Source organism: Ambystoma mexicanum, chromosome 6p, assembly GCF_040938575.1.
Source record: "Ambystoma mexicanum isolate Mex_15411 chromosome 6p, UKY_AmexF1_1, whole genome shotgun sequence".
Classification (NCBI taxonomy): domain Eukaryota; kingdom Metazoa; phylum Chordata; class Amphibia; order Caudata; family Ambystomatidae; genus Ambystoma; species Ambystoma mexicanum.
In genome coordinates, this window is record NC_090935.1 from 1,538,001,651 (window position 1) to 1,538,019,764 (window position 18,114).

The window sequence follows — 18,114 nt, forward strand, 5'->3', positions numbered from 1 at the left end:
AAGGCAGGAACTCTTTTCTTACCAGGAACTCTTTTCTTACTTAGGCGTGGCTGTGGAAGGAGACACCTAAGCACTACAGGAGGCTATTTAAACCACACCCAGTGGATGAATCTTGCTTTGCGTTATTCTGCAACCTCTGCAGCAGAACGCTCATCGTGTCTTCTGCATCCGGTCCTGGGCCTAAGGAAAAAGGCTTACCATCCTGAATCCAGTCTTCAGCAACACCTATAAAGACAAGAAAGAACAGGTTAGCATTCCGGCATCTGAAAGGCAAAGGCTTACCATCCTGAATCCAGTCTTCAGCAACACCTATAAAGACAAGAAAGAACAGGTTAGCATTCCGGCATCTGAAAGGCAAAGGCTTACCTACTCTTCGTGCGCTCCGGAGGTCTTCACACTGCATTCCGGCATCTGAAAGACAAAAGTTTACCAACTCTTCGCACGCTCCGGAGGCCTTCGGCGCTGCATCCCGCATCTGAAAGACAAAACAAGGTGCGTTTAAAGACATTGGGGAACTTTAATACTCACGTGCCATTACTCCTTTCCACATCTAATCCAGTGGGTATTCCGGCACCCTGCAGCCGCTCCGAACTCGTACCTGCAAAATAAAAAGACAGTTAGAGCGCATAGTGAAGCAGGCAACAAGCGCTTACTTACGTGCTTCCAGGCGCTTCTATTCATCACACGGGCTCCATCTTCAACTCACTTCAGCCCGTCATCCGCCATCGCCGGAACCCTGCAAAACAAGAGACATCATTACTAAAGACTTTAAAGACATTTGAATGACTCGAAACTTACCGTTCGTGCAGTAAACGACGGACAGCAGTCCTCTGAAGTCAAGAGGCCTGCGCTACCTATCCAGTGAAGAAACTGGTTACAGCACCCTGCCCCGAGGCAGATGGAGAGCTCGGCATTCTTACCTAAGGTGAGAGCGTTAACCTTTGGGGGTCTACAGGAGAGGAGAAGAGGAAAGAGATAGGGACACCCCAATAACCCCAGTTCATTAACCCCATATTTTCTATCTGCAGACATCTTACTCTACACGTCAGGCATACAGTGCACAGAGGTCCAGCCCAAAGAGCCAACCGGGTGCTACACATCACCTTTGAAGATACGGTAGTCGCCCAGTCAAGACCGGCGCCTCTGCGAGAATCAGGTGAGCGTTACAGAACGCAAAGCCTACCGCAAAACTCTCGCCCAGGCGCTATGGAAACCTCGGATACTGACCCCCTAGCCCGGTTACTTGGGGAACTAAGGGCAGAAGTGCATGCAGCTCGTCAGGAAACGAATGCTCTAAGAAGGGAACTAATTATTTCCAAGGAGAGAACAGACAATCTTGCTAGACAAGTGCTACAGTCACAAGCCTGACAGACCCCGTTACCTGCATCAGGGGCAAATCTTCCTTCAACATCCTCTATGAATCCAGTGCAGATCAACCTAACCGGGAATGTACCTCTGGCTCCGCCCGAACGATTTTCTGGTGACCCAAAGAGGTTTGCAGTATTTATCAATCAGTGCCGGTTGCACTTCTTATGCCGGCCAGCAGCCTTTCCAACTGATCAAGCAAAAGTACATTTTGTACTTTCGTAGCTTAGTGGCAATGCGGCAGACTGGTCGATCCCTCTAGTTAATCAAGATGATCCGGTTCTCCATGATTTTCAAGCCTTTCAGCTTAGTATGGAAAAACTGTTCGCAAGACATTCACAGGGGCAGGCCTTGGACAATGAGCTTCTTTCGTTGCGACAGGGTAATCAAGACCTTTTGGCTTATATTGCATCTTTCAATAGACTAATAGTGGAAACTCAATGGCCTGAGGACAAAAGGATTACGCTGTTTTATAGAGGTCTATGTGGAGAGCTCAAAGACGTTTTAGCCCAAGTAGTGAATCCCCCACAAGACTGTTCAGATTATATAGACTTGGTCGTTCAAATAGATCACAGGCTGCAGAACAGGAAGGCCGATCGTTCCAAGTTTGATGCTCGAGTATTTTCCAAACCGCCAACTCCTTCCAAAGGAGTAGACTCCGGGGAACCCATGCAAATAGGGGGTCTGAAAGGTCCTCTAACACAAAGGGAGCGGGAAAGGAGGAAACAGTTGCAATTATGCCTATATTGCGGAAACTCAGGGCACTTTCTTCGTGACTGTCCGGTGAAACCTGCCAAGAAGGCAGTAGGAGCTGCAGTTACCAAAGTTACAAACTCTGAGCAGGGAAACGACCTCGCCCGACAAGAATAGAGGTCCTCTTGCCGAGCGTGAAAACCAGTTCCATGACCTCGCATTTCGTGATACCTATGGTCCTCATTAGCCCTGATAATCCGGATCGATTACATGCAATTGAAGCTTACGTCGACAGTGGTGCCATCGGCAATTATGTGGATCATGAAATGGTTTTGAGGATGAATCTAACTCTTTGTCCCAAGGCTGTAAAGGACGTCATTACTACGGTGGATGGTACGGAGATAGCCTCCGGGCCAGTAACGCATACCACTCAAGAGGTGACGCTAGTAAGTCAAGATGGACACCATGAGAAGATCGTGTTCGATGTGATCAAGGCCCCTCAGTTTCAGATTATTCTAGGAATACCTTGGTTAGAGAAACACAATCCTCTGATCGATTGGCGAGCAAGAACGGTCCAGTTTCCAGAATGTGTCTCTACTTGTCACCCTCCACCTGGTGTTGCACTGGCCGCAATTTCTTCAGAGACTCCCCAGTTACCTCCCGAATACCTAGAATACCAAGATGTTTTCCGGAAGGATCAGGCTAACTCTCTACCTCCTCATAGGTTTTATGACTGCCAGATAGACCTGATACCTGGATCTACTCCTCCTTGTAGTAGAATTTATGCCCTCACCGAGCCTGAGAACCTTCACCTTCGACAATACCTGGATCAATACCTGGCAAATGGGTTTATTCGTCCTTCCAAGTCCCCTGCTTCTTCAGCTTTGTTCTTCGTTCCAAAAAAGGAAGGAGACCTTAGAACTTGTATCGATTATTGCTCCCTGAACCAGATCACCGTTAAGAATAGATATCCGTTACCTTTGATCCCTGAACTCCTGGACCAAGTCAGAAAAGCATGCATATATACAAAGCTGGATCTTAGAGGAGCTTACCACTTGGTACGAGTAAAAGAGGGCGATGAATGGAAGACGGCCTTCCGCACCAAGTATGGGCTATTTGAATATCAGGTCATGCCCTTCGGACTTTGCAATGCCCCGGCCGCCTTTCAATATTTTATGAACGATGTCCTCATAGAGCTCATAGATGTATGTGTTGTTGTTTACATTGACGACATCCTCGTTTATTCTTCATCGGAATCTGAACATCGGAAACACGTGAAAATGGTCCTCGAAAAATTGCGTCAACACAAACTTTTCGCTAAGTTGGAAAAATGTGTTTTCAACGTGACTGAAGTTGAATTCTTGGGATTCATATTATCACCTGGCGGAGTGCGTATGGATTCAAAGAAGGTCGATGCAGTTCTCAAATGGCCATCACCATCCTCCGTAAAAGGTGTGCAAAGCATGTTAGGCTTCGCTAACTTTTACCGCAGGTTTATCCCCGAATTCTCTCGAATAGTCCAGCCCATCACTGCCTTGTTAAAGAAAAACAAACGTTTTGAATGGTCTACCGAGGCGGAACAAGCTTTCCAGGATTTGAAGACTAAATTTATCTCTGCACCAATCTTAAAACACCCTCGCCCAGAACTCCCCTACATCGTGGAAACTGATGCTTCAAGCCTTGCCATGGGGGCAGTTCTATCACAAAAGGACCCGGTAACCAATCAGTTGCATCCCGTGGCATTTTGGTCCCGCAAATTCTCACCTCCTGAAATCAATTACACGATTACTGACAAGGAACTTCTGGCTATCAAGTCGGCCTTTAAGGCTTGGCGGCATTATCTGCTGGGGGCCCGACACACCGTTACTGTGATTACGGATCACCGAAACCTGCAATATTTGAAGACCGCAAAAGCCCAATCCTCTAGACAACTCCGTTGGGCATTATTCTTTGCCGAGTTTGACTTCATAATTACCTATCGACCTGGTACAAAGAACGGTAAAGCCGATGCCCTTTCTCGGATGGGAGTGGAAGAACACTTGGTCAACCCTAAACCTGTACCAATCATTCCCGAACAAAGAATTCTGGGTGTAATCGCCACAGAATCCATAGAGGAAGTTAAGGATAAAGCCAGGCAACTTGTAACTCCAGCAGACATACAGAATTGGCATCTGCAGGGAAAGGACTTTGCAGTAAAGGACAACTTATTGTATTTCCAAGAACGATTATACCTACCCAGCACAGATTTACAGAAAAAAGTAATCTCTTGTTATCACGACTCTTTAATGGAAGGTCATCCCGGTATAGCCAAGACCTCAGAAAAGATCAAGCGCTACTTCTGGTGGCCGTCTTGGAAAAAAGATATCAGAGACGTTATAATGTCCTGTGGAGTATGCGCCCAAAACAAGAGTCAAAAGGAAAGACCAGCAGGCCTCTTACGCCCTATTGACATCCCACCTCGCCCTTGGCATACGCTTTCTATGGACTTCATCACCGATCTACCTCCATGCTCCGGATACAATACGATTCTAGTAATCGTGGACTTATTCTCCAAGATGGCGCATTTCATTCCGCTCAAAGGCTTGCCAACAGCAGCAACTCTGGCCCGAGAATTTCTCGAAAACATCGTCCGACTGCACGGTTTTCCTTCGGTTCTAATTTCGGATCGAGGTAGTCAATTTATTTCTCATTTTTGGCGAAGTTGCTGTCGGTCGGCTCAAATTGATGTGAGACTATCGACCAGTCACCACCCTCAGACCGACGGACAAACCGAGAGGACCAATCAAACTCTGGAACAGTATTTACGCTGCATGCTGCAACAAACTGAAAAAACTTGGAAAGATATCCTTTGGATAGCCGAGTATGCCTACAATAACTCTGTCCATTCGGGAACTGGGAAAACCCTGTTTTTTCTTTTGTACGGCAGTCACCCTCGAACCTCGGAGTTGGATCCCCTCCAAGATCTTGAAACACCAGCAGTAGACTACCTGCATTCTACAATCACCCAAGCCTTTAAGGAAGCTGTTTCTCACCTTCAAAGGGCTAAAGAACAATACAAGAAAGGAGCAGATCAACATCGGAAGGAAGCCCCTCACTATCAAGTAGGGGATCAAGTCTGGTTATCCACCAAATATCTATCTCTAAAAGGGCCACGCACATTCAACCCAAGATACCCTGGTCCCTATTCCATCACTACCATAGTAAACCCAGTAGCGGTCAAGTTGGACTTGCCCCTGCACATGAAGATACATCCGGTCTTCCACGTCTCTCTATTAAAACCCGTGCAACCTCAAACCCGACTAACCAAATCTCCAAAACCTATCCTAGTGGATGGAGAACTCGAGTTTGAAGTCAAAAGCATTCTGGACTCCAAGATCTCCAAATCTAAACTATTCTACCTAATTGACTGGAAAGGCTACGGCCCCCAAGAGAGATCCTGGGAACCTGCTGAATATGTCCACGCTCCTCGCCTAATCAAAAGATTTCACCGAACATTTCCTGACAAGCCAAAACCCCCGGAGAAGCCCGGTTTGGGAGGGGTCTTGAGGGGGGGTACTGTCATGATCTCTGCTTCCAAAAGGTCAGGGTTTTCCCAACTCCCTTGGAAGCAGATCCATAACGCAGGTTCCGAGTGCCAACCAGTCCCAATTGGGACCTTTTGGACCCAGTCCTGGCGCCAGTGGCACCAGGCTCATAAATATGCCCAGTCCCAGCGCTGGAAGCGCCGGGCTCATAATGCTTGGGTGGACTTACCTTCAGCAGACCATGCTGCTTACTTGCCTGCCAGTTGAGCCTCTGATCCTCTTCTGTTTGGAACTACTTTTCCTGTTGGGTGGGGCTGGAGCCACTCCCTAGATTCAGAACACTGGAACTCTTCTGGAAGGCAGGAACTCTTTTCTTACCAGGAACTCTTTTCTTACTTAGGCGTGGCTGTGAAAGGAGACACCTAAGCACTACAGGAGGCTATTTAAACCACACCCGGTGGATGAATCTTGCTTTGCGTTATTCTGCAACCTCTGCAGCAGAACGCTCATCGTGTCTTCTGCATCCGGTCCTGGGCCTAAGGAAAAAGGCTTACCATCCTGAATCCAGTCTTCAGCAACACCTATAAAGACAAGAAAGAACAGGTTAGCATTCCGGCATCTGAAAGGCAAAGGCTTACCATCCTGAATCCAGTCTTCAGCAACACCTATAAAGACAAGAAAGAACAGGTTAGCATTCCGGCATCTGAAAGGCAAAGGCTTACCTACTCTTCGTGCGCTCCGGAGGTCTTCACACTGCATTCCGGCATCTGAAAGACAAAAGTTTACCAACTCTTCGCACGCTCCGGAGGCCTTCGGCGCTGCATCCCGCATCTGAAAGACAAAACAAGGTGCGTTTAAAGACATTGGGGAACTTTAATACTCACGTGCCATTACTCCTTTCCACATCTAATCCAGTGGGTATTCCGGCACCCTGCAGCCGCTCCGAACTCGTACCTGCAAAATAAAAAGACAGTTAGAGCGCATAGTGAAGCAGGCAACAAGCGCTTACTTACGTGCTTCCAGGCGCTTCTATTCATCACACGGGCTCCATCTTCAACTCACTTCAGCCCGTCATCCGCCATCGCCGGAACCCTGCAAAACAAGAGACATCATTACTAAAGACTTTAAAGACATTTGAATGACTCGAAACTTACCGTTCGTGCAGTAAACGACGGACAGCAGTCCTCTGAAGTCAAGAGGCCTGCGCTACCTATCCAGTGAAGAAACTGGTTACAGCACCCTGCCCCGAGGCAGATGGAGAGCTCGGCATTCTTACCTAAGGTGAGAGCGTTAACCTTTGGGGGTCTACAGGAGAGGAGAAGAGGAAAGAGATAGGGACACCCCAATAACCCCAGTTCATTAACCCCATATTTTCTATCTGCAGACATCTTACTCTACACGTCAGGCATACAGTGCACAGAGGTCCAGCCCAAAGAGCCAACCGGGTGCTACACATCACCTTTGAAGATACGGTAGTCGCCCAGTCAAGACCGGCGCCTCTGCGAGAATCAGGTGAGCGTTACAGCAAGGGGACATGAGTGGGGTATTTGCTGGCAGGTGCCCTGCACTGCTGGGGGGTGGGTGTGCAAGGGGACATGAGTGGGACATGAGTGGGGGCCTGCTGGCAGGTGCCCTGCACTGCTGGGGGGTGGGCGTGCAAGGGGACATGAGTGGTGGCCTGCTGGCAGATGCCCCTCAGTGCTGAGGGTGGGTGTGCAAGGGGACATGAGTGGGGGCCTGCTTGCAGGTGCCCTGCACTGCTGGGGGGTGGGGGTGCAAGGGTACATGAGTGGGGGCCTGCTGGAAGGTGCCCTGCACTGGTGGGGGGTGGGGTGCAAGGGGACATGAGTGAGAGCCTGCTGGCAGGTGCCCTGCACTGCTGGGGGATGGGGGTGCAAGGGGACATGAGTGGGGGCCTGCTGGCAGGTGCCCTGCACTGCTGGGGGGTGGTGGTGCAAGGGGACATGAGTGGGGGCCTGCTGGCAGGTGTCCCGCACTGCTGGGGGGTGGGTGTGCAAGGCGACATGAGTGGGGGCCTGCTAGCAGGTGCCCTGCACTGCTAGGGGGTGGTGGTGCAAGGGGACATGAGTTGGGGCCTGCCGGCAGGTGTCCTGCACTGCTGGGGGGTGGGGGTGCAATGGGGCATGAGTGAGGGCCTGCTGGCAGGTGCCCCCCACTGCTGGGGGGTGGGGGTGCAATGGGACATGAGTGCGACATGAGTGGGGGCCTGCTGGAAGGTGTCCCTCAGTGCTGGGGGTTGGGGGTACAAGGGGACATGAGTGGGGGCCTGCTGGCAGGTGCCCTGCACTGCTGGGGGGTGGGGGTGCAAAGGGACATGAGTGGGACATGAGTGGGGGCCTGTTGGCAGGTGCCCCTCAGTGTTGGGGGGTGGGTGTGCAAGGGGACATGAGTGATGGCAGGTGCCCTGTACTGCTGGGGGTGGGGGTGCAAGGGGACATGAGTGGGGGCCTGCTGGCAGGTGCCCTGCACTGCTGGGGGGTGGGGGTGGAGGGGGTCATGCGTTGGTGATCAGTAGTGCAAGCTGACATGTGGCTTGGCTGGGGGCATGCCCATGGTGGATGGGCTGCCTGTGGGACATGACCAGGGGTGCAGGGTAGTCCCCTGTGGTGTGGGTTGCCTGCAGGGGCCGTGGAGGGTGTAGAAGGAACACCTGGGAGGGCCCACACTGCCAATTCACGTGTAGGACTCCCCTGCACCCCAGATATACACGTACCCCACTCGCACAGGGCCTGTCGCGTGTGAAACTTCCCACGCACCCCCGAAATACAAGTACCCCGCTCGCCCAAGGCCAATCGCATGTGAAACTTCCTGCGCACCCCAGATTTGCATGTACCCAGGCCAATCGCGTGTGAAAATTCACGCGAACCCCAGGAATACACGCACCCCACTCGCACAGGGCCTATTGCGTGTGAAACTTCCTGTGAACCCCAGATTTACACGCACCACGCTCTCCCAAGGCCAATCACGTGTGAAACTTCCTGCGCACCCCCGACATACATGCACACGCTACTTTTGACACAGCGGGTGTTCGTGTTTGTCGCCTTTGCATGTCATTTGTCCTAGAGGGCCACAGTATGGGACAATCATAAGAGCTGTATATACGTGCTTTTTTTTAGCGCACATTTTGGCGCCCATTTTTTTCATGCACAGGGACGCTACCGCCTGCCTTCGTGTGGCGGACGTGTTTAGGCCTGTGCGTGTCTTCGCCCGTGCGCTGGTTTGCCCTATTCGATTCCATGAATACATGTTGTAGGCGAGCGTGTGGGCGTTCCGCGCACTTGCCTCCTGTACTTCCCCCGTGACGCCCACATTTTCACGGGTTGTTCCCCATTCCGCGTATCACGCCCCGTGTTACACCTACTTTTGTTATGTGTGCCGCGCTATGTGCGCTTTCGCTGTGGCTGTAGCGCACGCCGTTAGATGACCTGTGTGCACATCCCAGATTTTACTTGCGCACGGACTTCCATGAATCGATGTGCGCAGGTTTTTCTGCGATTTTCGCACTTGCACTGCGATTCGCATGGTTTTGCACGCTTGCACGGGAATTTTCAGCGCACATTAATTCCAAAATATTTGTGTGCCCACCTTACTATGGTTTCTGTACTTTTCAAGCCATCTTGAAGTACACAAACCATAGTAAGGCATGCAAACAAATATATAAATGTAAGCATTTACATCTTTGTATGCATATCTTAATATGGTTTGTGTACTTTTCAAGCCATCTTTTATAAACATAGAAATATGTTACATAGTTCTATGTTTATAAAAGATGGCTTGCCTAGTACACAAACGTAGTAAGGTATGCATACAAATATATAAATGCTTAGATGCATTTATATATTTGTTTGCGTACCTTACTACGCCCATGTTAGGGAGAATTCTCTGTTTAGGCTGAATTTCCTAACCTAGTGAGTCCCCCAGCAGCTTTGCTGGATTTCTGGAGTTTGTTTTTTCCATCCTGCCAAGAGTGAGACTCTTTTTCTCCCACTCTTGGACATGAATGTGTGTAATTCCTTTGAATGTCAATGTGTTCTATGGGCTATGGGGTCTTTTACTCCATAGGGTCTCATATGTTTTGCTATGTGTGTTACACTGCACCCTGCGTGCCATAGCACTGGAGCATCCTAGTGGACCTCCATCATAGACTCCATACCCGGGGACTGACTACTGTCTCCGAGGGCATGTAAAGTCACCATTGGCTTTACTAGACCTAAATTTACTAACAGAACTAGTACAAACCATCCTATTGTGGACGGACCAGTAGGGGTAATTCGATTACTCCTGGGTCTGTTATTTGAGGGGCACTGTCCCGTCCCCCCTCGTCGAGTTTTGGCTGGTGGCAGTGGAAACTACTTGTTATATTCGACTCCGAATGTAACCCTATGGGATTCTTCCCATTGTTGGAGATTGATACTTTTTCTCGTTAATCTCTAACATACCACCGGTTTACTTATCTTAAATAAGTTTATCGGATGGTATTTTCTGCCAGAACTCGGTTTTTAAAATGGCGTCTGTGTTCGTCTCTGTGACTTCTAAACCAAAGGTTGAGCCCTTTGTTCCACTTTTGGCGGGCTTCTGTACAGAGACCCTCCAAAGTGGTTCCATTCTGTCCTGGTTACCACAGGGGTGTGGGAGGGGGTTTAGGCACCCTGGACCGAGTTGCCTTGCCAACTCCGGTCGCACTCTAGTGTGATTGGCCCAAGTGGTGAGCCACCCCGCTCACCACTTAGCGTGTTTTGATTGACAGCTAGGCTGAATGAATGGGGGTTTTCTGCATAAAAGCAGGGCTTTTGGGACTGGATCTTCAGAAGTCGCCACAGGACCTAAGAATCCGACGAGGGTAAAGCTGAGCCGACCTGCAACGACGACACCTCCGGTGGAGCCCTGCAGAACCGACTCACCACTTCCCGACAACAGAGGAGATCTCCCTGCCGGAGAGTCTCTTCCCCTGACTGGTGGGAACAACCAGTCCCCTTTGCTTTTTCTTCGCTCCAGGACGCAGTGGTCGAATTGCCCGTGCAGAGCACCTCGGCAACCGGATAGCCACTACCCCTGTACCGCGACCAAAAGGTGGTGCCTTGTGACAGAGCACTCCGCGGCTGGTCTCTTCCCTGGTGGTGCACCGGACTTCACTTTTCTTAGACGACGAGATCATCTCTACTCTTGGCAAAGACCCGACGTGCATCCACCACCAGGAACAACTGCCCCTGCCGGAGCTGTCTCTCCACAAACAAGGTACCCTGTCCGCCTGGCTTCCCTTTCTGCCGGATAGAGTGAGGTGTCTTAATCCTCGCCTTTCCATTGGGTCGCCTTCAAGCTTTCTTTAACTTGTTGTTCTGAACTGGTCCAATCTTTCCATAACAATTTGCGATAAAGACTCGAAGCGCATTTCCACTGAGACACTTTTTGGGACATATCGCCTTGCCTCTCTCCGAGTGGGCCTGGCCTCTGAACTTTGTGATCTGCAGTAGACCCCGCCTTACTTGCCTTGCATTTGTCCGTAAAGTATTGGTACCGAGTTGACTTCATAACCTGCCTTATTTTTCTCTCCCGTCCTAACAAATACTAGAGTACCATCTAGGTTAAAGCATACACCTCTGTCTGCAAATAAGTGATGCCGTTGAACCTAGACTTGTCGAACTATTGTTAGGGGGATTGATATTTTCTTCGTAGAGTAATTGTGATTGAAATCGTTTGCCGTATTGAGTGCCAGAGTGTTTTCTATAGATGTGTTCTTATAAATAAATAACTATATATCTTTACACCGAAGCCTTGTTGCGTGTTTGCTTGTCTTACTGTGTAGATTGCCCTATTTTGTATACTCCACATACTGCCTAACTCTTCTTGAGGGAAGTCTGACTGCTCAGCCACAGCTACCAAGTGAATCTGTGTGGTACAGACTGCTACCAAGTGGGTTTACTGCCAAACACCAGTCCTAAATCTTTTGCAGTGGTCCCAGAGGGAACTGCACAGGTTTCCGCCTAACATCCTTCTCTCTAAGTGTCCACTCTTTTGGTGGGCCCATTTGGCAATACCTTCCAAATCCTCTTCTTCAGTTTTTGAGTCCATAATTTCAATCCTCGCATGTTCATCTGCAACAGAATTGAACCACCGTTCTAATGAATCTGTTGCGCAATGTGCATCTACATGATAAACTGCCAACGCAGTATGCATTAACATGTCTTTTCCCCATACTTCTTTTTTGTGAATTTTCCACCCATTCTTTTTCCAAGTTGGTAGCAAAACCACCAAACCATTAGCAACAGACCATGAATCAGTGTAAATATGACAGTTACCGGGTGATTCTTGATAAACAGCATATAGTTCTGCAAATTGGCTACTCTTCCCTTTATCTGAGGTAGTAAGTACCTTTTTTGACTTGGAATTGTATGCAAGCGATTTCCAGTATTGTTCTATCCCTACACATTTAGATGCGCCATCAGCAAACCAAGCATGCTCAGCCTGTTCAACCATCAGTTCTCCACATGGGAGCCCTCAAGTAACTGGAGATTTTTCCGGTTCGAGATCCAGTAGCGGCACGCCTGCCACTTGTTCAAGCCGTTTTGCTACGCCCGTCTTGCCAGGTTTGGCACGGTCTTGTATATACCATTTCCATTTAATAACACTAGCTTCTTGAGCATGCCCAATTCGGTGTGTTTTCGGAGAACTAAGCACCCACTGCATGATAATATTTCTGGTCGAATAATTATGTCATGACCCACAGTCATCTGTTCAGTGTCTATTAAAGCCCAATAACAGGCTAACAATTGTTTTTCAAAAGGGGTATATCTAGCACCTGCATCAGGTTATTTCCTATTCCAAAACCCCAAAGGCACTCGTTTCCTATCCTGTTTGTGCCATAGACCCCAATTGACATAGGAATCTTGTGTAGACACATTCAACTCCACCTCAACTTCTCTTAATGGCCATAAATCAAGCACCTTTTGAATGGTACTTTTAACCAATTGAAATTATATTTCCTGCTCTTCACCCATATACATTCATATTATTTACGTGTAACTTTGTAAAGGGGTGCCACAATTTGTCCCAAATACAGGATATGCTGCCTCCAGAATCTGAATAAGCCAATAAATTGTTATGCCTGTTTTTTGGTTTTCGGATTCGGAAATTCAAGAATCTTTTGTTTAGCCGTAGGCAACATTTCACGATGCCCCAATTGTGCCACTGTATTCCTCGAAAAAGTACGGTTTCAGCTGGACCTTGCGTCTTTGCATCATTAATTTCCCATCCTTCTTTGTGTAAACCTTCCCTGATGAGTTCCAAATGAATACGCACACTTTGTTCATCCTTGCCTTGAATTAGAATGTCATCAATATGATGCACAATTTGCAGACCAGGCTTGCATGGAATTTTATCCGAATGTTCAGCCACCAGCCGGTGACAAATCGTGGGATTATGCATATAGCCCAAAGGCAAACGATTAAAATGCCTCCCATTCCAGGAAAATCCAAATTGCCCTTGGCATTCAGAACCAATCAGCACTCTGAAGAAGGCGTTAGCCAAATCTAACACAGCATACCAGGTGCCTTCAAATTTCTGTATTTTTTCAATCAACGTTATGGCATCAGGTACCGCAAGTACCAATGGAGGAGTATACTTGTCATGTTCGCTATAATCAATTGTCATTCTGAAGCTGCCGTCCGTTTTTTTGACATGCCAAATGGGATTGTGCAAGGCAGTAGTGACAGGACGTAATACACCTGCTTCAACATATCCTTTGATAGTGTCTGACATTTCCTTTTGCCTGCCTGGAATTCAATATTGTTTCATAGACACTCTTTTAGTCGCTATCGGGATTTGCACAGGGTGTGTCTTTAGCTGACCAACCACAACTGTTGCACAAGTAAAAGCACTTACGCCAAATTGATATGCCTTACCCCCCAACCCCAGGGTTAGCCCCTCCAGAACATCAAATCAAATAATGTATTCTGCCAAGGGGACGATCAGTACTTGATAGGTGCCTCTTTTCAATTGGCCAATTTTCATGTCAATTTCAGTTTGTACAGTTGAAGTTTCCTTTCCACCCAATCCAGTAATCATATAATGTTTGCCCTTAAATCTGGAAGGGTTTCCGTGAATCAAATAGGCCTCCGCCCCAGTATCAATCAAAGCCTGATCTTCCTGTGTATTGCTCGAATCCCAAAACAATTTAACTTTTACATGCGGTCGCCTGTCTATCTTAATATGGGCAGTTGATACTGAAGCTTGACCAATATCCTATTCATCTTTAAAATGTGTGCCATTGGATTCTCTCTCCACTAAGGCACTCACCATTTTTCTCAAATCAGCATAAGTCCGTTGGGATGTGGTCAAAACAGTAAATGGTTCTTCATCACCCCCCTCCGGGGATGATCCAAAAGGATCCACTTAATTTTATGGCTTATGTAAATCTTGTCGCTTTACTTGCTTATAGTGCTCTTTACCATCCAAACCATGTTTTTCGTACATCAAGTACATATCACGTGTTGCAATTCCATCAATTTCTTCCCTCGGGACACCATTTTTTAGCATAGCTAAAAACATACATTTTCTGGATACATGGGAATCTCTACTGCAAATCTTTTACCAGGCGTACGCTTTTCAGTACGACTCTCCCTCTCACAAAACTGTTCTTGGGGCTTATCCCAATCATCCAAATCAGACAGTTGTCTAATTGCATCTACCACTTCATCTGTGATTTTACCAGTCATCCCTACCAATAAGGTCATTATGACGTTTTTATACGTGGGAGGAGCAGTACGAACATATATATATATATATATATATATATATTCAGTGAAAAAACTTTGTTAAAGGGACGTTATGGTTAAGTTGCGCTACTAAAAACCTATAAAATTCAGTAAAAAAACATTGTTAAAGGGACGTTATGGTTCCAAGAAAAAACGAAAAACCCTTGAAATTCGCCAGTTAGGGTAAGCTAAGCAACCATAACTCGCGCCACCACCATGCACTGCTAAGACTAACACCCACAACATCAAAGATGACATCACAAATGTCATTGATGACATCACTGATGACATCACATGTCTGGCTCACTCTTCTTTCTTTTGCTGACATATCTAGGCCACATGGTTTTCTTCAGTAACAGTCAGAAACTAAACAATGTATTTTATTTGTAGAACTATCCTTCAAGTAGGTTCTTACAGTAATTTCCTTAGAGTCCAGTCACATCATATGAAACATATACATACGGGAAGACACAAGCTTGAAAGACAGCAATCCTTTTTGTGCATAAAGATAATCAAAAGACTTATCAGCACTTTCTGATAGTTCTGTTGTTTTTTTATGGCTGTACTTTCCCTGTATATGGTCATATTTGTATACATTGTACTCACACTACTTTCCTTAGGGTCCAATCACATCAATTGATACATATACACAGGGTAAATAGCAGCTTTGAAACAGAGCAATCATTTATTTGCATGAAAATAATCAGTTAAGTTATGAATTGCTTCTGCTACTACTTGTGCTTTTTTGCTAACTTCACTTTCCCTGTATATACCCATATTGGTATGTGTTCTTGTCTTTGTGTTTTGTCTATAGTAATGCAATTATGTAATACATGAGTTTTATTACCTACTTATTACATATTTCACAGTACACAAAAATCTATTAAGAAAGCAGTTATCATTTCATTATTCAAAATATTAACATTGCGAATATTATACCTTCATCTTGTACGCTGCACACAATGCTATGTTTCTGCATGAGTAGCTTAGTATACTAGATAGAACCCCATAATAGAATGCTATTTATATCAATGCATCGTTCAATGCACTAATTAGGTTATGATATTTATTGCAATGATCCTTGACACTTTTTTCGCAACATTATAATAAGAATCTCTTGTAGACATATTTCATGAAAAGTACATACACATGTGATGTCATCAGTGATGTCACCAATGACATTTGTGATGTCATCTTTGATGTCGTGGGTGTTAGTCTTAGCAGTGCACGGTGGTGGCGCGAGTTTTGGTTGCTTAGCTTACCATAACTGGTGAATTTCAAGGGTTTTTCGGTTTTACTTGAAACCATAACGTCTCTTTAACAAAGTTTTTTTACTGAATTTCATAGGTTTTTAGTAGTGCAACTTAACCATAACGTCCCTTTAATAAAGTTTTTCATTGAATTTCATAGGTTTTTATTAGCGCAACTTAACCATAACGTCCCTTTAACAACGTTTTTTCACTGAATTTAATAGGTTTTTAGTAGCGCAACTTAACAATAATAACTTTGACTTTATGTACATGTAATATGGAACATGCTGAACCTCTTCAACTGAACTTGATGTCCGCAAACTCTTTTAATGTCCGCGGACATGTTCGGAGAACAGTACCACTACCTAAAAACTATGGGGGGGTATGTTTGATTGTTATATCATGTCACAGGAACATTTAACAAATTCAAAAAGCAGCACACATACACATTATATGCAGTGATACATAAGAAATGTAACCCATATATGTAACACACTAACCATTCATTTAAATACAATATGTTCTAAAATGGAATACACCAAAAGAAGATAAATTGGCTTCCAACATAATTACCTCACAGATACGACAGAACTAAGAACAAGACCAGACCTACACAGTACTTAGTACATATCTTACCTGAAATAGTAAGTGTACTTCATTTTACTCATATATTTATAAACTTTCTGTATTAGATAAAAAAATATATTATCTTTTTTTTTCTTACAGAAATGTCTAGTACTCTGGAATGGCTAGAGGAGCATTTCCCACATGAGGAAATGTCACAAGATAGTGAAACTAATTCAATTCAATTTCTTTAATGTGATACAGATTGAAATAAATTCAAACTTTACACATAATACAAATTACACACAATAAATAGACCAATGAAAATACATAATTAAACAAACAAGCTAAATTTCTTTAAGATATTAAAAATATTAAATCCTCAAAAAGGAACGAAATGCTCAAATAAAACAATATTGTTAATTTAAATCTTTATCTTCGTCTCAACACAATCTTCACCAAACACACACAGCAGGCCTCTCACCCACTGTTGTCCTACTTAAAAGTAAAAAAATAAATAAGACATCCTGTGTATGCTATCTCTGACTAGAGAAATTACTGCCAATAATTACAACCCACCATAAGGGAATATTTTACCTCAAAGCAAAGAACCCAGATGTTTTTCAAATTGCTGCCAAACATTATACAATGCAATAAACAGATGCATATTGCTGGAATTTGTACAATAGAGCCAAAATGAGGTTTCACAGATGGCCAAATGATCATGTACAAATTCCCCAAGATATTTCAAAATCGGGCGTTCCAGAATCGAGCACTCAGTCAACACATGTTTGGCTGTTTCCAAGCATTCGGGGAATTTGCATATCCGACAGACTCGCTCACTAATAGGTATTTTTTCCCTGGCTCCTATATTATAAAAAGTGGGTAGTTACTCTAGTCTGAACAAGATAATAAAGCGTCTAAGCCTATTAGTTGGACAAAGATTCAAATATGCTTGAGGTTGCATAAAAATATAAAGTCTATATTTTACAAATTGATAAGACTTTAAACTACTTAGATGTGCGAAATTCTCTAACCAGTCCCACAAGTCCACCTTTTTGCCGAGTGCTCCTAATACATCTTTAGAGGCAGTCTCCCCTCTGTGCGTCCAACCTATTGCTATAAGAAATTTGGTCATATCTTTCAAAAAGGGGGAAGTGGTGTGTTTTTTATATATTTCTTGCTGTATCACTGCCAATAATGGATTAGTTGGGCTGCCCTTCATTTTAAGATATAATCCTGCCCTCCTCTTGAGCACCAATGATTTAAGTGAGGGAAGGCCCAGTTCAAGCCTGATCAGGGCCATTGGCACACTCTGAGGTAATCCAAGTATCCTGCGCCAAAATTTACCCTCCACCACCTGCAGCCAAGCAAGATCAAAAGAAAGAAGAGACTCCAGACCGTAAATGACCATAGGTGTAAACATTTGAATGTATAGATGTCTAGTCCCCCACAAGATAAAACCACCCTGCTTGTTAGTAAACGATGATATTAATGCGGTTAGTTGCATAGCCCTGGTTTCACGTCCTTGCAGACACAAGGAATAATCTCCCAGCGGCTCGATGTCTACTCCAAGATACCTATAGGAAGGAGCATAGAGTATATAATTATTATATACCCGTAGGTTGACTCGAGATGCTCTTTTCCTCGTAAATCTAAGTACCTTTGTTTTATCTAAATTTATACTCAGGCCGTTGTGCCTAGCATAATCCCATAAGGTTATTGCAGAACACCTAAGTCCTGCTTTGGTGTTGTCGAATACAACCAAATCGTCAGCATATGCTAAAACTATGCAGGGAGTGTCACCTATTTTTGGAAGGCAGTTATTAGCTTCGGCAAGTGCTGCTGGAATGTCGTGTACATAGAGATTGTAAATGAGAGGTGCAGTTACACATCCCTGCTTTACCCCCCTATTCTGGATCACCTGTCTAGTCGTGCTGCCTTCCT